The sequence below is a fragment of the Maylandia zebra genome, linkage group LG5 (assembly GCF_041146795.1).
Source record: "Maylandia zebra isolate NMK-2024a linkage group LG5, Mzebra_GT3a, whole genome shotgun sequence".
In the NCBI taxonomy this organism is placed as follows: domain Eukaryota; kingdom Metazoa; phylum Chordata; class Actinopteri; order Cichliformes; family Cichlidae; genus Maylandia; species Maylandia zebra.
In genome coordinates, this window is record NC_135171.1 from 7,983,223 (window position 1) to 8,007,430 (window position 24,208).

The 24,208-nt window shown below is 43.8% G+C and overlaps 2 long non-coding RNA genes across 2 annotated transcripts; both read right to left on the bottom strand.

Annotated features, from left to right (window-relative positions):
- Positions 1-204: 204 nt before the first annotated feature.
- LOC143418727 (uncharacterized) lies at positions 205-554 on the bottom strand. Its single transcript, XR_013098740.1, has 2 exons — positions 390-554; positions 205-242 (listed from the first exon to the last, which is right to left on the bottom strand). It is a non-coding gene; the product is annotated as an uncharacterized LOC143418727 (long non-coding RNA).
- Positions 555-6,616: 6,062 nt separating this feature from the next.
- On the bottom strand, positions 6,617-6,964 carry LOC143418728 (uncharacterized). Its single transcript, XR_013098741.1, has 2 exons — positions 6,802-6,964; positions 6,617-6,654 (listed from the first exon to the last, which is right to left on the bottom strand). It is a non-coding gene; the product is annotated as an uncharacterized LOC143418728 (long non-coding RNA).
- Between the last annotated feature and the right edge of the window lie 17,244 nt (positions 6,965-24,208).

Genomic DNA, 24,208 nt, shown 5'->3' on the forward strand with positions numbered 1-24,208 from the left:
AGCTGAGGCCACTGAGGCTCTTCAAGAAATCCTTTTGTTCTTTCACACCTTTGTCACCAGTTTCTGCATGCAGGTGTCAATAAAGTTGTGATCATAGTTTTTCAACATGTACTGTTGCACCCAATGTGACCCAGTGTCCTATATTGAGATTCACAGCCAGCTAAACTCTCTCTTGCATCACTTCCTCCAAGGAACAGGCACGTGTTGTATTTGGACAGGATTTAATGCAAAAAAGTGTGAAACTGAAATGATACAGAATACAGAAATGTCACATAAACATTAGCTTGGGTTGAACTTAAGTGGACATATAAAACACATCAAAAGTTTCCAAATCACTTCAATAATGTCATATACCCTCTCTTAAAGGTAAACACAATTAAGAAACTTACTCATATTGCCACTCAAAGGGATTTAACGGAGTGGATGGCTTTGGATCGGAGGAAAACACACCATGTCTTGCTTCACTCATGAGCAAACACTTCCTATCACACTTCTTTTAGTGACTAATTGGCTCAACATAGCAAACTGTGCAAACCTGCGCCCCCTATAGGCCTGGAGAAATAACATACAAACAGTTCCAATACACTCCCCGCCTGGCATTATTTTAAGATTGCCACTAGACCCTATTCACACATGAGACCAATCTCTCAGAAGAAGGATACAGTCCGAAATGGGTCTACAGAATGTCTTTGCAATCTTGTCGCGTGTCACCTTCACTTCCATCTTTCTGACAACTCCATCTCTGCTTGGAAGTGTCTTCACGATGACACCCATAGGCCACTCATTTCTTTTTAGTTGCTTGTCCTTCAGAAGAACAACGTCTCCTTCCTTCAAGTTTGGTTTGCTGCGCTGCCATTTCTGACGACCTTGGAGCATGTGGAGGTACTCCCTCTGCCACCTGGCCCAGAATGTGTCGGCAAGGGCTTGAACTCTCTTCCACTGCCGTGTATATATGTCGGCCTTGGTGAATTCCCCAGGTGGAGTTGGAATCGGATCGAACTTCTGGGTGAGCAGAGCTGATGGGGTCAGGATTAAGGGAGCGTCTGGATCCGAGGAAACGGGTACAAGTGGCCTTGCGTTGATAATAGCCGTGACTTCCGCCATTAACGTTGTCAGGACCTCGTGAGTTAGAGTAGGGTTTCCTGCTTGTAGGAGCATTGAGTCCAGGATGCGTCGTGAGATGCCTATCATACGCTCCCAGGCGCCACCCATGTGAGATGAGTGAGGAGCATTAAACACCCAGGAACACCTCTGCTTGCGTAGGTAGTCATCCACACTTGTATCACCAGGTTTTGGGGAATGCAACTTTAGGTCCTTGGAGGCACCAATGAAATTGGTTCCGCAATCTGACCTCAACTGTTTGGCAGGGCCTCTGATCGCAAAGAACCTGCGAAGAGCATTGATGAAACTGGAAGAGCTGAGAGTTTCAGTCACTTCAATATGAACAGCCCGTGTAGACATGCAAGTGAACAAGACTGCCCATCTCTTACTGTTTGCATGACCACCTTTGGTGCGGCGTGTTGAAACCTCCCACGGTCCAAATACATCAAGGCCAACATAAGAGAATGGGGGGTCCGTCTGAAGGCGTTCGGCAGGTAAGTTAGACATGATTTGCTGCTCTGTTCTACCTCGAAGCTTTCTGCAGGTGACACATTTGTGGATTACACTGCTGATAGACCTCTTAGAACCAACTACCCATAAGCCACTTGCTCTCACAGCCCCCTCAGTGAAGTGTCTTCCTTGGTGCTGGGTGGCTTCATGGTGATGTCGAATGAGCAGTGTTGCAATGTGATGCTTCCCTGGTATCAGAAGAGGGTTAGCCTGATGACTCGGCAAGCCAGACTCTGCAAGTCGACCTCCTACTCGCAATAAGTTTTTGCCATCGACGATGGGATGAAGTTTGTGAAGAGCACTGTTGCGAGGTAAGTCTCGTTTCGCCATGATGCATTTTATTTCTTCTGCATAGGCTTCACGCTGGACACACCTGATGATTGTGTGCTCTGCTTCATATAACGCTTCATCTGTGAGACTAGCCTTACAAAGATGCCAGCCGCTACAGGCACCACCATCTTTAGACTTGAAACTGTGGGAGATGTGGCGAAGGTAGGCCACCGCTTGGACAAGGGAAGTCCATTTTGAGAATCTTTCAAAGCGTGATGAACCCAAGGCACCTGGAGCAGTTGTGGTCACAAGCACATTGACGTTACGTCGAATTTCAATGTCCGACTCTGGATCGACGAGTTCAAATGGACCCTTTTCTGGGGAGAGAGTCTCGTGATTGAGAAGAAATGCTGGGCCGTACAACCATGAAGTACCAGAGAGTTTGTCTGCTGGTACAGACCGAGAGCCATGATCGGCAGGATTGTGCTCTGATGGGACGTATCTCCATTGATCTGGTAGGGAAGACTGCTTGATTCTCTGTACACGATTGTTCACATATACATGGAATCTTCTGTTCTGATTGTTAATGTATCCTAACACCACTTTACTGTCAGTGTAGAATGTTGTCTTGTCAATCTTTACGTTTAGTTCTACTGTGAGAAGCTCTGACATCTCCACAGCAAGCACTGCAGCGCACAGCTCTAATCGAGGAATGGTCGGTTCTGGTACAGGAGCTAGTTTGGCCTTACCCATAACGAATCCGACCTCACTGTGCCTATCTTCATGTGTGACCTTCAGGTAAGCTACCGCAGCGATGGCTTTCACTGAAGCGTCTGAGAAAACACAAAGTTCGATGAATGTGGCTTGTGAGATGGAGAACGTGACGTAGGGGCGGGGAATGTGCAGGTTTGTGAGACTTCGTAGCGAGTCATGCCACCTTCTCCAGCCGTCGTACATGTCTTGGGGTAAGGAACTGTCCCACTCAAGGTTGCCGCTGGAGAGCTCTCTGAGAAGAAGTCTGCCTTTGATGGTTACAGGTGCAAGCAAACCAAGAGGGTCAAACAAGCTGTTCACTGTTGAGAGTACGCCCCGGCGAGTGAAGGGTTTTTGCTCTTGTGGAACGTGGAATGTGAACGTGTCTGTTGTGGGGTTCCAACTTACCCCCAAGCTGCGCTGGACTGGAAGCTCATCTGTTGTTAAATCGAGATCTTTGATATCTTTGGCCCTATCCTCAGGGGGGAATGCACTCACCACTTCCACTTTATTGGAAGCAATCTTGTGGAGACGTAGATTTGAGAGGGCAAGCATTTTCTGAGTTCTCTGTAGGACATCAACAGCCTCAGCTGCAGTTGGGAAAGACTTTAATGCGTCATCGACATAGAAGTTGTGCTCTACGAAGTCTCGGGCATCAGTTCCATACTCGCTTTCTGCTTCCCTTGCTGCCAGTCTCAGCCCGTAAATTGCCACTGCAGGGGAAGGACTGTTACCAAAGACATGCACCCTCATTCTGTAGTCTACTACGTCTTTGCCAAGGTCGTTGTCTTTGTACCAAAGAAAGCGAAGGTAGTCTCTGTGGTCTTCTTGGACCACAAAGCAGTAGAACATTTGTTCAATGTCAGCTGTGACTGCGACTGGTTCTTTCCTGAAGCGAAGCAGCACACCCAAAAGTGTGTTGTTCAGGTCCGGGCCAGAAAGCAGCACCTCATTGAGGCACACTCCATCAAACTGTGCACTCGAATCAAACACAACGCGTATCTTCCCTGGCTTTTGGGGATGGTACACACCAAAAATGGGGAGATACCAGTTCTCTTTGTCTCTATTGGGAGGTGGTGCGAGCTCTGCATGTTGGTTATCTAGCATTTTCTGCATGAATTCCACAAAATGTGTTTTCATTTCTGGTTTCTTGTCGAGCGTACGTCGTAACGACATCAGCCGTTGGTAGGCGTAGGACCGGTTATCCGGGAGTTTGCGTCTGGGGGTTCGGAACGGGAGTGGTGCAACCCAGCTGTTTGTATTGTCCTTGAAGAAGCCTGCCATCTTTTTCAAAAAGATTACATCTTCAGCTGAATGAGCAAGGTGGTTGTCGTTGCTGGTGTGACAAAACACAGAGTCTCCCAAATTCTCAGCCGTGGGCTTTTGGTGTGAGAGAGCAGATGGCGGTTGACTGGAGATGGCTTTGGTTTGGCTCAGACTGAAGTCCTCCTTTACACTAAGGTGACTGTCGCAGGGAGTGAGATAGCTTGGGCGCCCATTGTCCAATACATAGGTTTTCAGAACATTCACTTTACTTGGCTTGTGGGCATTACCAAGACACACATCGCCAATGATAACCCAGCCCAGGTCAAGCTTCTGTGCAAATGGGTCATTATCTCTGCCATTGATTTGCTCCCTCACTTTGTGAACTCTCAGAAGGTTGCGTCCTATCAGCAACAGAATGTCTGCACTTGGGTCGAGAGGTGGTATTTGAGCAGCTATTGCTTTCAGGTGCGGGTGGTGTAAAGCAGCTTCTGCAGTTGGCACCTCTTCCCTGTTGTTGGGGATGGCATTGCACTCAATGAGCGCGGGGAGAGGGAAACTCATTTTTCCATCTAATGACTCAACCATGTAGCCACATGCTCTTCTACCAGTCGTGTGTGTTACACCACTACAAGTTTTCAGCATGTATGGTTCAGGTGTGGTTTGTATGTTAAATATGTCAAAAAACTCTGTCTTTGCAAGTGACTGGTTACTTTGATCGTCAATTATTGCATACATCCTTCTGGCGTTGTCTCGCTGACCCTTGGGATAGACTTGCACTAAGCAAACCTTAGAACAGGATCTCCCTGTGATTTTATTTCCACATACCTCTGTGCATGTGGCAGTAACATCCGGGTCTTGTGGATTTGCTTGCTCCCCGCCGTGCACTTCAGGAGATGAAGGAGGTCTGAGCATTTGCAGTGTTGGGGCAGGATGAAGAGCTGCCAGGTGTTTCTCACTATTGCACTCTTCACACTTAATCATGACTGTACAGTCTTTGGCTTGGTGGCCGGTGGAAGCAAGGCAGCGGTAACAAATGCTATTGTCTCTGAGGAACCTCTTCCTCTGCTCAAGCAGCATAGCTCTAAAGCCCCTGCATCTTTTGAGTGGGTGGGGTTTGTGATGTATGGGGCACTGTCTTTCAATGTCTTCGTCTGCTTTTTTTACCTTTGATCCCTCTGATGATATGTCCATCTTGTGCACTGTAACCGATGACCTTTGGTTGTGGTTACTTAACGGTTTTTCTTTTCTGTAGCTGGACATGTGGTTGGCATAGGAAAGAGTCGTGTTGAAAGGTGTGGTAAAGCTTGGATCATTCCTTGCTTTTGCTTGACGTTTCACAAATTCGACAAAGAATGAGAATGGTGGGAAGCTAACATTGTGGTCTTCTTTAAACTTTGACCCTACCATTGTCCACTTCTCTTGAAGATGGAAGGGCAGCTTCTCCACAATTGGATGTACTCCCCTAGCTGTGTCGAGGTAACTTAAACCAGGCAAATAACCATCTAGCTTTGCAGCTTGGAGTTCACACAGCAGATCTGATAGGTCGCGAAGCTTGTGTGGTTCTTTACTGGAGAGCTTTGGAAAGTCTCGTATTCGGGCAAACAGGGAGTTTTCTATTGCTTCTGGTGAGCCATAACATTCCTCTAGTCTCAACCATATCATGTTCAGACCGGCAGGTGGATGCTTTATGTTGACTGCTTTTAATCTCTTGGCGTGTTCAGAAGACTCTGGGCCTAACCACTTAATGAGTAGGTTGATTTCTTCAGTGGCTGTTAGACCAAGGTCCCTAACAGTGCTCTGGAATGTGGCTTTCCAACTAAGGTAATTTTCTGGCTTGTCGTCAAATTTAGACAGCCCTCCAGTTATTAGCTGACTCTTGGCTAAGAATCTGGCGAGGTCGCTTGCTATGGTGTCTGCATTATCATTTGAGCTTAATCCGTGCTGCAGTTGTAATGCATTGTGGAGAGTCTGTGGACTTACATCTCTTTGTAGTCGTCTCTCTGCCCCATCTTGTGGCATGAATGAGTACTGCACTGGCTCTTGTTTGGGACAAAGAGGTGTGTACATTACTGGTTGTTTGGATTGTTCATTCTGATATTTACTGTCATCATGGTGAGATGTAATGTCTGGAACCAGGTCAGTGTGGCTGTGTTTATTTATGTATTCACTCACTTTTTGCTCTGGGGTTACTTGTAGGGGTGACAATGGCCACTCTTCCCCTGATTCAGCTTTGTCAAATTGAGCTGCTGCTGACTCCATTACCTCTGCTTTAGCCAAGGCTGCATCTGCTTCCTTTTGGAGGTTGATTACATCCAGAGTTGCTTCTAGACGGGCCTTTTCTACTTTAATGTTCATCTCCTTCTCAGCGTAAGCTAATCTGGCTTTTGCTGCTTGAGCTTCTGCTTGTGCCCGCGCTGCTGCCATACTGGCTCGGGTTGATGCTGACGACCTGCTTGAACATGCTGCAGATGATCTAACAGTCAGTTTTCCTGAAGACTTTGAGGACCTTCTTGAGCGAGTGGACCTTGCTTCCTCGTCGTTTTGACCTTCAGCCTCTGATTTCTCCATGTTAGAGTAGAACTGTCACTCGACGTCCCTCGCAGAGCGCTATGATTTCACTGTACTGTTGCACCCAATGTGACCCAGTGTCCTATATTGAGATTCACAGCCAGCTAAACTCTCTCTTGCATCACTTCCTCCAAGGAACAGGCACGTGTTGTATTTGGACAGGATTTAATGCAAAAAAGTGTGAAACTGAAATGATACAGAATACAGAAATGTCACATAAACATTAGCTTGGGTTGAACTTAAGTGGACATATAAAACACATCAAAAGTTTCCAAATCACTTCAATAATGTCATATACCCTCTCTTAAAGGTAAACACAATTAAGAAACTTACTCATATTGCCACTCAAAGGGATTTAACGGAGTGGATGGCTTTGGATCGGAGGAAAACACACCATGTCTTGCTTCACTCATGAGCAAACACTTCCTATCACACTTCTTTTAGTGACTAATTGGCTCAACATAGCAAACTGTGCAAACCTGCGCCCCCTATAGGCCTGGAGAAATAACATACAAACAGTTCCAATACACAACATTTAGAAAGAAAGGGAGAAAACATACTGTGGCGTGAATAAGGCACGGCGGGACCACAGAGCAACGTTCAGAGCCAACTTTATTTAATTCACGTCACACCACACACACACCAACCCCTGAGTCCCCGTGTTTTAATACGGCCGGCGTGATTGCGGATGCCGTGCAGGTGCGTCCGCACGGCACCGCAAACCACGCCCCACCACATACCCCCATCGCCCGATTGAGGCCGGGGAGCAATCTGGCCGAACCTACTCCCCCCCCCCCCGCGAACTGGGGCGAGACTCGGCCCAAAACATCGGCGCCCCAGCCCAAGCGACGGGGAAGCGTCCATTCTGGTGGCCGCCCGCGCATCCAGCGGCAACGGCGAAGTTGGTCCGGAGGTCGGCCGCGTAGCAAGCGGACACGGCCCCACAGGCATGGCCGTGAGCTCCTGTACCCAGGCGGCTGGGCAGACGTCAGGCGCGCAGAATCGACTGGTGGCAGCGAGGCTGGACTAGCCAGCCCGCCGACCCCCGGCTTAGCGGGGCTGTCCCGCTCCTCTGCCTCCAACTCCGGCTGCGCAGGCTGCCCTGGAGCAGGGACCTCCGTCTCCTCGCACAGCTGCTCCGCCACCGCCTCCGCCACTCCCGTTTGGAGCGGCTCCCCGCACTGCGCCTCCGCCTCCAGCAGGCACAGCCCCTCGTCCACCTCTGGGTGGAGCGACTCCTCTTCCTCCGGCAGGTGTAGACCCTCGCCCGCCTCGTCCTCCGCCTCCGATTGGAGCGGCTCCTCCACCGCTCCCGGCAGGAGCAGCCCTTCACCCGGCTGCTCCTCCTCCGGCAGGCTCGGACCCCCGCGTGACTCGTCCACCACCTCCGGCTGCCGAGGTGCCCCACACGGCTCCTCCACCGCTTCACTGTCCTCGGGACACACTTGTAGGGGTGGCGCCCAGGCCCAGAGCAGCGCCACCAGCTCCCCAATCCTTTCCAGGTGGCGCTCGGACCGGTCCTGTAGCTCTTCCTGCTGGCGACGCACCTCCGCCGCCTGCTCCCGCTGGGCGGCCGCCATTTTGGCCACCCTCCGGGCCAGCTCCTCCATTCCCTGGCTCCGATACGGACCCGCCGTGCCGCCTCCTGGGTTTCGGCACCAATGTGGCGTGAATAAGGCACGGCGGGACCACGGAGCAACGTTCAGAGCCAACTTTATTTAATTCACGTCACACCACACACACACCACCCCCTGAGTCCCCGTGTTTTAACACGGCGGGCGTGATTGCGGATGCCGTGCAGGTGCGTCCGCACGGCACCGCAAACCACGCCCCACCACACATACATTTAGCATGTCTTTCTAAGTGTTAGATTGCTATTTATTGACTCAGTTTGTGTATTTTCCAGGGAGAAAAACTCACTCTCAACAATCAAAATGTAAGTTACAAAGGACAGGTTTTGCATTGGGTAAGAGTGACAAGAGTTTAGTGCATGCTGCATTGGCTGATTTCAGCGGTACTATTTACACAACTACTACAGAACAAGATTAGGTGTCATGGTCAATGTTGGGTTGGATCAAAGGTCGGAGTCTTTAATTTGCACTAATGATTCTGTTTAGTTTCACTTGCAAAATTTTAACTTTATTACTACTACCACTACTACACAATGGCACATATAAATACTTATATACATATATATACTATATTATTATTATACTGTATTATATTATTATACTATATTAATAAAGTTAACTAAATGACCTTAAAACCAGTAGGAGCATAGATCAGCTGAAAAAAAACTACTGGAACAGACAATTCAAAAATAATGTTATGGCTTATTTTAAAATGGGTTTTAATAGGATTCCTCACATTCGGTGTTTAATAGGTGACTCATTATGAAGGCCTATGTGTTTGAAGTAGCAGCATCACCAGGCAAGATGTGACAAAAATAGCCAATCATCACCTGGTTAGACAGCTGTTAGAAATGGGCATAAAAATAAAAGACATATTTGATTGTGTTTCAGTGAACATTTCCATCCTGTTTATCCAACTTCCTGAGGAGTCCTGATGCATTGCTCCACTTGAACAATCCCTCCACCCTCTCTTTCTCTTGCCTGAAAATTCTGACATGCTGACCAGTTTTGTGTTTGTTTGTTTGTTTAAGTTGACCCTGTGTTCTCACAATTATTGATGTAAAAAATAAATAAATAAATAATGCCAGTAGGGAGTACACATGCCAGCAGAGACATTTATCAAAGGTTGGCTGTTAATGAAGTCACATCATTGCAGCAGAATACAAAAACTGTCAGAGACATGCAGGGACTTCAACCGAATTACTTGAAATCTGGTAAATTAACTGATGCCCTCGTCATTTGCTTTGATAATTATTTCCATTTTGACACAATCCCACTTAGAGATCATTTCCATCACATCTTTGTACTCACATTTTACGATAGGGAAAAAAATATTAGCAAACATTAATATAGTGTTGGTGATTCAATAAGTTTGATGAAAGGACCAAAAGACCTTGTGAGAGCAGGATAGCCTCTGGCAGCACTTCCTGACTTGCGCTGGTAGTCTGGTGAAAGTGTTTTCAACCTCTCAGTCACGGAATTTGGATGACTTTTACATTCGACTTGGATCCTGTGATGGAATAACACACCAGTCAGCAAGTGTGCTTTACTAGTGTATTGTGAGTTTGTGCATTCCGTGTTTTGCTGTGGGCTTGCATGTATGCATATACTGCATCTGTGTGTGTGTGCTTACAGTGGTAGCGTGAGCAGGAGTGTATGTTTTCAAAGCTTCCGTGACTTGCTAGAAAGCCCCCCTGCTGTGGTGCTGAGTGCCTCCCCTTCAGACGCATTAAAATAAGATGAGTGTGTGTGTGTGTGTGTGTGTGTGTGTGTGTGTGTGTGTGTGTGTGCGTGTGTGTGTGTGTGTGTGTCAACAGTTAGGAAGAGTTAGGAAGGAGATAGCAAAGAACAGAGAGAGTTAAAGGAAAGATTAAAGGATTGGAAACACACATCATGAGGAAGATTTTGTGTGCAGTCACACTGCACACATGCAAACACGCCTGTATGTGCGTGTGTAAAGGAACGCGTGTGCTGGATTCCCTGCGGGCCATTAAACTAAGATGAGTACCATGTTGGATAGCAGAGAAGGAGAGATAGCAGGAGAAAGAGGGAGGAGGAGTAGGAGATGTGTACATGGTTGGTAATTGGCTCTTAAGTGCAGCACGCGTCTTTACTCAAGAGCCTCTCCTCTGCGCTCCTCTCATGGCTGCTGTTTGTTGGGCTGAAAACTCCATCCACTTATCTCCACAGCCAGCAATCGCTACAACCTTAAACACACACACACTTTATCACTGACTTACATGATTTCTTTTGCTTCTCCATCCTCTTTACCTCTTACTTCCTGCTCTTTCTCTTTCTCAACTACAAAGAGCTATAGCAGGGCTAGCAGCAGATCGCTTTGTTTTCATGTACCACATCAGTGCTCAGTGATTAGCTAACTCTACCAAGCTTGGTTAGCGAGCTGCATTTATAGACACTTTAATCTGATTGAATACTAGAGTTTCAGTCACCACAACTGAAGCACAAATTATTTGTCAGAAGTTTCCATTAAAAATGCTCCTAAGGGCAAAAGTAGACAGTTATGAGGTCAGTTCAATGATATGGATTAGCTGAGAAAATGTCTATTTGACAGCTGTGTTGGCTGTTTTGACTATGTGTCAGTCAAATCAGACTTCTCTCTAATAATGCAAAGTTTCTGAATTGATTTTAATATACTTTGTATGGGCATTTCCCAATAGAGCAGTAATATAAAAGAAGTCTAATTGGATGACAGGACATTTTCAATTGTAATTAAGGCTCTTTTATTTATTTAATTTTTATGAACTGTTATTCCATGAAAGTTTCACAGTTGTAAAACTTTTTAATTCACTGGTCTTTGCTTTCATTGGAATATCAAAGGCCTGTTATTTACATAAGCAATCACCTGCCACCTGCACTATGGGAAGACAGCAAGTCAGCAAAGATGCTATTTCCAGTATAAATGTATAACAGTCCCAATTGTGTGGTGTCTCTTTAGGACAACCTCAGTTAATGTTTAATGTTAATGTTTAGTGATGTCACAAGTATGCGCCACTGCCCTCTGTAGAGTGTGGGAGAAACGTGTTTGCACACGGACACATGGACTAAGATGGACTTCATATCTTACCTCCCTAACTCAAAGTAACGTTACAGGTTGTATGAACACTGCTCGCTGCATGTCTGATAAGACAGCAGCCGTTCAACCGAGCCTTGTGAGGTTGGTGAAGAGTGTGTTTATTAAACGACAAGCACTGTGGAATTGCCACTACCAGTGTGGTTGTGAGTTTTTGATTGTCCTGCTGAGTGTTTCTGCCGCCTCCTCTCAACCACTGAAAACAACCCACGTTACAAACACCTTTTCAGTGTTTCGGGGTCAGCTTCAGGTCAGCTTCTCCACTAGACCCTAATGGAGTCCATGCCAGACCCTCTCTGTAGGCTGGTAATCCCACAACATACCAGAATATTTAGATCAATCATGAGAAACACATCTCTAAATCATTTTTTCAACAAGACCATGTGTACCCCCTTTCATGGCAAGGGTATTCCCTGGTGCTTGGATGGGCTTTTTCAGCAAGATAATAATGCTCCCTACCACAAAGCATAAACGGTTAAAAAGTTATTTGAGGACTTGACTTGACCTCCAAATTCCCCAGATGTCAATCTAATTGAGCATCTGTGAGATGTGCTGGACAAATGAGTCATGAAAGCTCCACCTCACTCGTCTGATAGGTGAGTCACAGCCCTGTTTAGCCTCCCTGTACTCTAAACAGGTACAATGGATGGCTTTATCAATTCTTAAAAATGGTTGCCAAATGCTATCGTTTTTCTTTAAAGCAAATTTACCTAGGGGTCTAAATAAAGTAACCTTAACCTTAACCAACTTACAGGACTTAAAGAATATATTACTAACATCCTGGTGCAGCTACCACAGCACACCTTTGTGGGTCTAGTGGAGTCCCTGCCTTGATGAGTGAGGGCTGTTTTGGCCCTCACTCATCAAACACAAGTAGGTAGGTGTTTTGCCTGCTCAGTCTGTCTTCCCTTTAATTGTAACTTCTATTAGATCTAACTTCATTGCTGAAGGTGTGAGATCCACTTGTTGGCTTGGGCCAAACATGCTTGGCTCCATCTGTACACCTGGCTGTGAGGAATTATGGATCAGAATCGAGTGCATAATGTGTCACATGTTTTTCCCCTCTTTGTTTCCGTGTTTTCCGTCTGTCTATGCTGCTGTTTAGAGAAACATTAAAATGATAATCTAATGCGCCTCTTCTCAGAAATAAACACATCAGATGCAGATGCACACATACAGAAACACACTAAAAACTGTACCACATCATTTCTATTCCTGGATCTGTGGCACACCTGAGTACAGTATATTACAAAGTTTGCTCGGAGCCCTGAACTTTACTTTTTCTTTCGCAGACACAGGGTGGTGACAAACACTTTAAAGTTTGTCCCCTTGGTGCCCTTAAATAACATCTGGTTAGGGCTGTTAGCATTTGTTCCAAAAACCAGGGGACCTAGCAAGCACAAAAGCATTTTGTCCATGTGCTGTGGAGAGCATCTGGTGAACAAAATTAACCAATTAAAATCTAAAATATCAGCCTATCTCTCGTAGTAATTTCACACCGACGTATCATCCTTCCAAACCCGTGGCGCTGGCTTTTGTGTCTCAAGGTTCGCAGGCATTTACATTGTCATGACACATCAGAGACATGAGTGACTGAAAAGAAAAAAACAATGGTACATGCAAGGCCAATCGAACCCATCTGAAAGTCCCACTATCCCTCCGTCTCTTCCCGTTTCCCGTTTAAAGTATTCACAGCAGAGAGATAAGCTCCTCTGCTCGGGGAGAAAGAAAGAGAGAAAGGAAAAAAAAAACCTCCTGCAATGATAAACAGCTGCTGGAGTAAAAAAAATAATATTCCTCCACAGAGTGAGAGAAAAGGCTTATGTTTATGATTTCTCAAAACAACTTTATTTCTGACCTCTCCATAATCCCCAGAAAGTCTTTCAATTAGAGAATAGCTGAGATTCCCCCTATTTTTGAGCGCCCCGCTCCAAGACAGACTGAGGAGAGAGGGAGATAATTGGCCAATAAAAATGTAAATAGGGTGGTGGAGCACACCAGCATGTGATGTGGAAAAGCTTGTGTGTGTGTGTGTGTGTGTGAGCGTGTGTGTGTGTGTGTGTGTGCTCGTGTGAGGGTGGGGGTGTTAGAGAGAGGAGGTTTTAGGATAATCCACTGTGACAGGTTGTGTTGGTTTTTGTTGGTTGCTAATTGGAGTTTCTTTTCTACGCAAATACCATAATACAACAGAGCCATGATTACTGATGGGAGCTGAAGTAAATGAGATGAGGGAGGTCCAACGACAGACCCCCTCCCCTCGTGCTTCAGCTTCCCACTTGACCTGTGCGGGTGACAGCTTTAGGTAACAGGTGAAAGCCTGAGGAGTGACTTGGGCTCATGTGTTTGGTTAAAAGTTCAAATTGGGGTTACACCTCCAATTGGATTTGACAGCAAGCGATATGAGACTTTAATTAGCACTCAGATATGATCATGTTAAGTCTGGCTCCAATAAGATGATAATGTTGTACAATTACATATTTATTGTAATTTATAAAAGTAGGGAGCTTTAGAACTATTTAACCTTGGTTTAATTAAACTACAGTTTTATGAAGCTGCCACAGAAAAATATATTCTCGAGAGAAGGAAGTGGCACAGTCTGTCCCATCTTCAGAAGGACGTTCTTGACATTTTCAACCTTCTAAACATGAACTCAGTGGAATGCAAGTTCTTGTTACATTCAGCTTATTCACCCATTTACTTTCTTTTTGCTGTTTAATTGATGCCATGTTGAGGCAAAATTATTATTTATTTATTATTTAACAATTACTCTATAAACTTTATCAACAACGGGATGGAAGAAAGTCCACCTCTTGAGTTCTTTGGCTGGTAACACCACTTGGTATACTATAAGCTCTCGAGACTCACATTAAAACTTGGCCTATCACGTGAGGTAGTAGAGACAAGATCACAATTCTTCTTCTCCTATCAGTTGTTCCCTTTAAGAGTCACCACAGTGGATCATCTGCTTCAACCTAATCCCAACCCGACAATTCTTCACTACATCCATGAATCTCCTCTGAGGTCTTCCTCTTTTCCTTCTGCCTGGTAGTTCCATCTTCAACATCATGTGTCCATTGTATCCACTACCTCTTCTCTGTCCAGGCTATCTCAACCTTGCCTCTCTAACTTTGTCTCCAAGGGACTTAACCTCAGCTGTATCTCTGTAATCCTTTCCATTCTGGTCACTCTCAATGAAAAATGAGCACTTGACACCTCCAGCTTGGCCATCTTTCTTTTTGTCAATGCCACTGTCTCCAGACCACACATCGTAACAGGTATCACTAACATCTTGTAAATCTTCTTTTTCACACTTGCTGCTATGCTACTGTCACAAATCACCCCTGATACGGAGCCTGGAGAGCCTGGAGAAGTGTGAGCATCATTTGACCTTTTTTGGAAGAGTGATCATCCAAAATAAATTCAAACTTGTGCACTCAATTCTTGCTTTTTAAAATCATTAAAGATAAATGCTGCGCGATCATTCAAACAGTTCAGAAAATTTGTTAAAAGCCATAAATTACTATGGCATTCATAGCCGTGATGAGTCTATAAAGCCACAATTGTACAGGAGACACAGGTGCTGAGACTTCAAATCGAATATTCCTCAATATTTGCTGTGTTTAGGCACCAGTTTCCCTACATTTATTATGTACTTTTCTGTCTTCAAATTGGTGTAAAGAAGAGTTATTATTGCAGCTTTCAAGAAAACATTTAAAATGCAAATGAATCCATTTGTTTTCTCACATAAGGTTTGAGAAGAAAAAAAGCTGTTACCAGCAAGCCTGTTTTAAGTATAGAGCGAGAGCTGTGTGGCAATTAGGGTAGCGACTGGAAGCAGGGAGCACAGCTACCCTTAACAGATCTAAAGTTAAACTAAACCTAACAGCACTAATGACATTTATAAATGGCAGTTTTAAATTATGGGTTGTGTAGATGTAAATTGGTAACCTTTAAAGGAAGGTGGATTTCTTTTTTAACCTTTGGACAGATCAGTTGGGCCCGCTACGCTAACCTAAGCTAACTTATTCCTGGCTGTCTGGAATACAGTGAATAACTGTGTTCCCAGTGAGATGAATATAATGAAAGAAATGTGACTTCAAGGATGCAGTTATTAGGAATGGGTACTGATAAGATTTTCACAATTCCGATTCCATTTTCGATTCTGTTTAACGATTCGATTCTTTATCGAATTTAAAAAAGGAGAACACTAAGGTCGATTAGCTTAGAACTTTGTTTTATATCTTCTCTTTGAACAAGATAGAAATTTAGGAGTAACATGGCCTTACAAACCCAACAGCGAGATCTTAAGAGATCCAGCCTACGGCTCTTCAGTGGGGTGTCACAGGGTCCACGGGGAAAAAAAATTGTAAATGTAAAATAATAAAATAAATATTCTTCTGTAGCAATAACAAAGTATAACATCAATTATTCTTTAGCAACTACACAAGAATATCCAGTAATGTCCCTGCCTACAATTAAACACATTCACTTACCGAAAATCGGGGGCACCTGCTGTGGCAAATGGGTGCAAGCCTTTTACCACAAACTTAGTCACTGCTTGGTGACATTCGTCTATCCTGGCCTGAAAGGAGACGCTACCGGTAGACTGCAGCGAGAACTGCCAGCATCTGAGCCAGACTCTGTCTGTCTCTCTCATCATGGTCACCTAAATGCACAGTAATGGCAGGTTTTGTAATAAAGCAGATCGCGCTAACATAATATGCACTGTTAGTTGATTATTTACCTGCCGCATTAACGGGAGAGGACGTGCAAACGTTACCGCTGCTGCTGGGTTGCGATTCACGAGTCCGGAGCGGAATTAAAAACACGACATTCATTTAAGGTCATCGCGTGTTTTGTGAGCAAATGCTTTTGCATATTCGTAGTGTTTCCTCCCTTAAATGAAATATCCACTTTGCAAGTATTGGAAGTTGCCCTGTTTTCATCCGTTCTCGTAAAGTATAACCAAACTTTTGAGCGTTTGAGCCACTTAGGCGCCGTGTTTCCTGCCAGGTAAATGACGCTCCGCAACGTGGTGACGTCATTCGGGGCGACTGGAATCGATAAGGGAATCGTTTGCAAAAATGGCAAACGATTCCAATGAATTGAAACAGTCGGAACCGGTTCTCAACAAGAACCGGTTTTCGATACCCATCCCTAGCAGTTATCTATGCAGGTCTCATGTCTGTGTAGGTTCTCTGTCGTCTAGGTCATGGTAGTCTAAGGAGCTTGGAAAGAAAGCAACTAGACTTTACTTTATTTTACCTCTCATCAGAGAAGCTTCTTCAGTTCTACAACTAAGTGGTGGAGAGTCCCAGGTATTTAAACCCGGGTGGGGATTGTCCCTTAAGAGGTTCATTACCCACTATTAATCATGTAAGTCTTCACATGAGTCAAGGTGTAATATAAGGCGTGGGTTATCAGAGGTTTTGGGTGAAACCACATGAGACCTTGCCTCACCCTATCCCACTGAGGTCATCTGATGCAAAATATGAGTGTGGGATGAGAACCCTGGAAAGGGATCTAAAAACAACATTGTAGGTGGAAGACAGTTGGTGTCGTAAACCACCACCTCTGGCCAATGATGGTCGTTCATGGTGGACATGGTAGGCTTCTTTCACTCCTATTTCAAACCATCTGTCTTCTCCATCCAAAATGTGAACATTGGCGTCCTTGAAAGAGGATGCCCATGTACCCTTTAGATGCAGATGTACAATTTAGCCCTGTCCTGTTGAGGTGGCTTTTCTATGTTGTGCCATGCATTTTACGAAGTGGATGTTTGGTTTCTCCAATGTAGAGGTCGAAGCACTCTTTGCTGCTCTGCACAGCATACATTATGTTGCTTAACTTATGCTTGGGAGTTTTGTCATTGGGATGAACCAGTTTTTCTCTAAGGGTGTGGCTGCTTTTAAAGTGTACTGGGATGTTGTTCTTGAAGAAAATTCTCCAGAGTTTCTCTGACAAACCTGTTACATAAGAGATGACAGTGTTGTTATATTTGTCAGTCTGTTTCTCCCTAGTTAGTGTCTTCTTTACCATGTATCTTCACTGATATGATGAAGGCCCACTTGGGATAACCACATTCTTTACATGTGTGTGTTCTTTTTCTTTTCTTTCTGCCTTAGAAAGAACATTTTCTAGCTGATGATAGGGTCTTGATCACCTCAAGTTTGTGTTCCAGAGGGTGGTGGGAGTCACAGAGTAGGTACTGGTCTATGGGTCTGGATTTCTGCTAAACTTCATTGCTGAGGTTTCCATCCTCCTCGATGTGCACAGCACACTGCAGACACGGCAAACTATTATAATTCATATCTTTCTTGGTGAACTTTACATTTCTACCTACTGCGTTGAACTACGGTGGCTTGCAAAAGTATTCGGTCCCCTTGAACTTTCGCACATTTTGTCTCATTACAGCCACAAACATGAATCAATTTTATTGGAATTCCACGTGAAAGACCAAAACAAAGTGGTGCACACGTGAGAAGTGGAACAAGAATCATACATCATTCCAAAACATGTTTTACAAATAAATAACTGAAATTATTATTCAGTAATTATTCAGCCCCCTGAGTCAATACTTTGTAGAACCACCTTTTGCTGCAATTACAGCTGCCAGTCTTTTAGGGTCTGTCTCTACCAGCTTTGCACATCTACAGACTGAAATCTTTGCCCATTCTTCTTTGCAAAACAGCTCCAGCTCAGTCAGATTAGATGGACAGCCTTTGTGAACAGCAGTTTTCAGATCTTGCCACAGATTCTTGATTGGATTTAGATCTGGACTTTGACTGGACCGTTCTAACACATGGATATGTTTTGTTTTAAACCATTCCATTGTTGCCCTGGCTTTATGTTTAGGGTCATTGTCCTGCTGGAAGGTGAACCTCCGCCCCAGTCTCAAGTCTTTTGCAGACTCCAAGAGGTTTTCTTCCAAGATTGCTCTATATTTGGCTCCATCCATCTTCCCATCAACTCTGACCAGCTTCCCTGTCCCTGCTGAAGAGAAGCGTGATGCTGCCACCACCATATTTGACAGTGGGGATGGTGTGTTCAGAGTGATGTGCAGTGTTAGTTTTCTGCCACACATAGCGTTTTGCATTTTGGCCAAAAAGTTCCATTTTGGTCTCATCTGACCAGAGCAGCTTCTTCCACATGTTTGCTGTGTCCCCCACATGGCTTGTGGCAAACTGCAAACGGGACTTCTTATGGTTTTCTGTTAACAATGGCTTTCTTCTTGCCGCTGTTCCATAAAGTCCAACTTTGTGCAGTGCACGACTAATAGTTGTCCTGTGGACAGATTCCCCCACCTGAGCTGTAGATCTCTGCAGCTCATCCAGAGTCACTATGGGCCTCTTGGCTGCATTTCTGATCAGCGCTCTCCTTGTTCGGCCTGTGAGTTTAGGTGGACGGCCTTGTCTTGGTAGGTTTGCAGTTGTGCCATACTCCTTCCATTTCTGAATGATGGCTTGAACAGTGCTCCGTGGGATGTTCAAGGCTTGGGAAATCTTTTTGTAGCCTAAGCCTGCTTTAAATTTCTCAATAACTTTATCCCTGACCTGTCTGGTGTGTTCTTTGGACTTCATGGTGTTGTTGCTCCCAATATTCTCTTAGACAACCTCTGAGGCCGTCACAGAGCAGCTGTATTTGTACTGACATTAGATTACACACAGGTGCACTCTGTTTAGTCATTAGCACTCATCAGGCAATGTCTATGGGCAACTGACTGCATTCAGACCAAAGGGGGCTGAATAATTACACACACCCCACTTTGCAGTTATTTATTTGTAAAAAATGTTTGGAATCATGTATGATTTTCGTTCCTCTTCTCATGTGTGCACCACTTTGTGTTGGTCTTTCACGTGGCATTCCAATAAAATTGATTCATGTTTGTGGCTGTAATGTGACAAAATGTGGAAAAGTTCAAGGGGGCCGAATACTTTTGCAAGCCACTGTATTTCTTGGGTTTTGATTATGACCTAGCGCCAGTGGCTAGTTGCTGTCCCTCTGAAAGAGCCAAGACCCAACAGCTGCCTCAGTCCTGTCTCAACCTGAACTCTCTCTCCAGTTTATTGTTGAAGTCACCTAATATTCATGGTGTGCATGTATCTTACAAACTTACGTAGCTTAGAGAGGGATGTCTGGGAGTACAATGGAGCCTGCACTATCTGCCCTCAAAACAAGATGGCCCACACAGTACCTGCAGGACTCTTAAACCCTTTAGCTGTTCCTTGTCGACCGTGGTTCCAAACAGGGTGATGTTGGACATCCCTTGACGAACAGTGATGTGCTATCATAGGATATTCCTAACTCTTCAGGTAACAGAGTCATTCTAACTACTGTCAATCGTTTCTCCAAGGCAGTTCACCTGATTGCCCTGCCCTGGTATCCACCAACCAATCAAACTGGAGCTCCAACCTACCTAGGTTGAGTATGCTCACAACTCCCTCACATCCTCTGCCGGCACATTTCCTTTCAAGGCCAGCCTTGGTTATCAGCTGACATTATTTCCACTCCAAGAATCAAGAATGAACTCAAGAATGAACTCAGGGTGCCTTCCATCCAGCTCCATCTCTGTCATTGCCGCCACCTGTGAAGGTCCACCAAATCCATTCTCTGTCTCCCGGAAAAATCAAAAAAAAACCTTTCTCTTTCTTTTTAATCAAAGTAATAGAGTTTGGAAATACTATATTGCACAGAATTAAATGCATAATCGTGCCTTAAAGTAGTCAAATTATTAACAGGTTTTTGGATTAGTTTTGTAAACACAAACACTCAAAACCCATTTAATAGCAGAAAGAAACCAAACTAAAGACAGTGTCATAAAAAGTAGCTAGATTGAAATGGACAAATACAAAAAATGGGAAGACCCTCCAGTTTTGAAAAACACAATAAAGTGTTTGTTTTTTTCCTCTTTGCGTTTGAATTGACCTCCTTTTGCCGCCCACTTGTTAGGGAATCACACGTTGGGCATTTTGTTTTGTGTGTTTGTCTTGAATCTGTTCCTACATACAAATGTGCTATTGTGTGTGTGTTGAGGTCTTTGTCAGCTGGGAAGAGCTCGTCATTAAGGTGCCTCGCTGAAGGAGAGCCATTCCTTGTATTCTGTCCTGATGAGAATTTGCTCCCAAACTCACTCACACATGGCAGGAAGTGACTTTAATCACTGATTGTGCCATTGTATTTACTCACAGCTCAGAGTCTTGCAGATCGTACAGCATGCCACTTTGATGCGTTTCATTACTCGGGAGAAACTGGAAAGTGTGTACTTCATAATAAAAGGAAAAGGCAGTGTATTAATTTGAAAAATCTGAGAAACATGTTTGGGAATAAAGAAGCAAAGTAACTTCTTACACACATTTCTTTACAAAAGCATTGTAATCCTTTTCACAGTAAATGCCCTCACAGAATCAAAGGCTCTTTTAAAAATTATAAAATAAAGTAAAAATGAGACTTACTCCTCATTCTTGTTATATTCTAATGCCTTTATGGTCTCTTGCACAAACGTGCTGGTTTTACAGTTACAATCACACTAGCAACAGCTCCGACTTAATGAGAAAATATGGTGGTCTAGAGACCAACTTCAGCTTGAGAAAAGACGTGCTTTTTCACCAATCTGACAACACAAAGCATTTACTAAATAATGTTGCCAAAACAGAAAAACCAGCCAAATACTAGAACTCTAAGCAAGATGTAAATGTCAGTTGAAGAACTTAAATGGAGATCATAAAAGAAAAATGCATTTGTCGTCTGACTAATGCCATTCTTTCAGTGAAAGGATATAGCCAGCGTTAAAAAAAGACATCTACAACCATATTCAGAGTGGTTCTTGAAGAAAGCCTGCTCTAGAAGTGCAGTGGCCTTGTACTCAAGGAACTGGTTCCCTTTCAACATAACAATGTCCTCGAGCTTAGAGTCAGAAAGTCAGAGAGTTGGCAGTGGAAAAATGAGGCACGGTTAGTTATTCATGTAGCTGAAGGAGACTTTTCACTACAAACCAGTCATATATCTGCTAACAAGGAAGCTTGTGCGACTTCAAAGTGGTCATTTCATTTATAAATGTAACCAAAATTACCAAACAACTAAGACTTTTATCAGACAACTTATTTTTGCTAAAACAATTTAGACGTGATAAACTTTTAACAACATTACTGATGTGTTCAAAGTCTTTGTCTCTAATTTCAGATCATTAATCTCATTTCCAGCCAGCAAAGTAAACTGTGCATTCTTGCTGTATGTCACTCTTACTCTGATTTCTTGACAGCATCTCATGTATGGATGTTCAGTGACTGCAATATCTTTCTAATTCTAAGTTGACAGAACACATACTCATTTATACTTTTTTCTTCTGGACATGCGAGTTGAGTTGTGAGTGCACAGTATGGGCCTGTGATGGAACTAAAACAACTAAAACTTAGGTGTGATGACTGAATTTGATAAGTTTGAGAATATTTTGATAATCGTGACTTCTTTTCACAATGATGATCTCAAATTGTGGCCAGGAGAGTTGAAGCACGCTGGGAGGATGGGGCTTTTGAGTGAGAGCAGAGATCACTTGGTTTACCATTTGAAGCCATAAACTGTCCGATCTCTTCTGAACACAGCAGTAAGAGTACATTTCATTACAGCTGACATCTTTCTGAAAGCGCTGTAACCATGGTTGAGGATATAATTCCTCCAATGTTATCTTCTTCATTGCCATGTACAAATACAGTGAAGAGCAGCTTACCTGAACTGTCCTCCCACAGAGGTCATTTATTTTATTAATAGTATTACATCTTCACAAGAAATTACTTTGAATACTGTGACTCCTCTCAAAACAAAAGCCTCAGATCAGAAGACCTTGACTGCCTTCCTCAAATACTCACCTTACAGAATAAAACCCATAAGTTGAAGAGGAAATGCCATCTGATTAATTTAGAAGAGCTTTATCTAGCTTAAATAGTTTGGATGCGCTATATCTTTAAAAAGCCATCACTGAAACTGATTATTCATCACCGATTGATGAAAATAAAAACAACCCTTAACCCTTAGATGCACACGTGGGGTCAAAAATGACCCCATGGGTTGTTTTTCTTCAAGTTGTAATACATTCATATTCCAGGTATTCCTCATAAAATATGTTTGTAACATGAGGGCAATTGCGTTTTTATTTATTTTTTCATTAATTTATAAAAAATGCAGTTTTTGTATCTACGCCCTTGGAGCCTGCAAAATAAAAGTATTCCCGGAAATTCAGAGAATACGTGCCTCTTTTGTGGTGGAGGAACACCAAAGTAATTGCTTAGGGAGCTTGCTTTTTCAACATCTTTAAGAGTTCTGAACAAATGTCTGTCCTCCTCCAGAACATCTAATGTACACAAACGAGCGTCCCAACTTCTTATCTGGTATGCGTCTTTTATTTTGACAGCAAATGTGCACCTGCGGACCATTTATGTGCAGCCCTGTGTATAGTTTCCTGTGCATTTCAAACATTGTCCTTTCTGATGTTTTTTTTTTTTTTTAAATATTTAAAGTAACATGCTATGAGGCCAGCTGTGGACCTTGCCCTACAAATGATCCAGGACGGCTGGGATGAAGAGCCCATCGGAGGCACTGAGTCAGAATCTGACATCTCAGATATAGAGGACCCAGACTATTGTCCCCCCCACTGAACAAGGCCAGTCAGATACAGAGGAGTCCTCTGAAGAGGAAATGGATATTGAGTCTAACAGAATGAGCCCATCTTACTGCTCTAGCCACAATATTCTGAATTAATCGGCCAGGGCTTGCACCTGGGTTTAGTACTGTCTCCCCAATAGATGCATGGAAGATGTTCATGTCTGATAATATAATAGCAGAGGTGCTGACATGCACAAACATGGAGGCGTGAAGAGTAGCCACAGACAGAGGAAAAGAGTAGAAAAATGTAATCAAATAAAAGCTCCTGGCCTTCATTTGATTGACCATTCTTGCAGGAAGTGAGAAGAACTGGGATGTACCAGTCAGTGTGTTTTTTGGGAGTCCTCTGCATAACCCATTGTACAAGGACACTATGTCAATTCAAAGATTTAAAGATATTTGCCGTTTCTTGCACTTTGATGACAAGAGGACCAGAGCCTATGGACTGAAAACAAACCACATGGCAGCTTTCTGCTACATATGGGGCCTGTTCCTGGTCAACTGCAGGCAGAAATTCATCCTCGGTGATTGTGTTACAGTGGATGAACAACTTGTGCCTTTCAGAAGGAAGGCCCAGCTTCTGCAGTATATGCAGAGCAAGCATACAAAAGTGATACAAGTGATACAAAAACTGCAATTTCTTAAAATTAATAAAAAATAAATAAATAAAAATGCAAAGGGCCTCATGTCACAATCATGTTTTATGAGGAATACCTCAAATATGAAAATATTACAACTCTTCGTTTTAAAGATTTTGAAGAATAACAACCGAGTTTATAGCAAAATGCATTGTTTCTATTTGGGGTCATTTTTGACCCCACTCGTGGAAGAGTGGAGGTACTGGTAGGTTGTGCATCCAAGGGTTAAGCCAGGCTGACAAAAAAGCCAGAGTTCTGTTGAGGTCATCAAGCCATGACTTAACGAATTTGTTCACAAATGAAATTTTAACCATTAGAGATTATTATTCATAGTTAACCATTATTCATACAGAGATGTATAATTATGTACAGCTACATTCAGTGTCATCCATTCTCTTCTGCTTATCCTTATCAGGGATAATCAGGGATAAGCGGTCTAGTGCTTGGAGGCTAAGCAGAATAGGTCCTGGAAGTACTTGGCTGAGAAACCACCTTCGAACAGCATTTCCTTTGAGTTTTTCCTTCTTCTTTTTTTGTGAAAGTCATATATCTATTGTTCCCAGTGTTTAGGGCTGGCTTTAGGGTTAATTATTTAGTCAGAGCTAAGAAATGCCCATTGGTTTAGATTTGGGGCTAGGATTAGAGTTACAGCTAGGGTTAGGGTTGCAGTCTGGGACAGGGGGTTAGGCTTAAGGCCTAAACTCAACACAGTGGTCACTTCACTT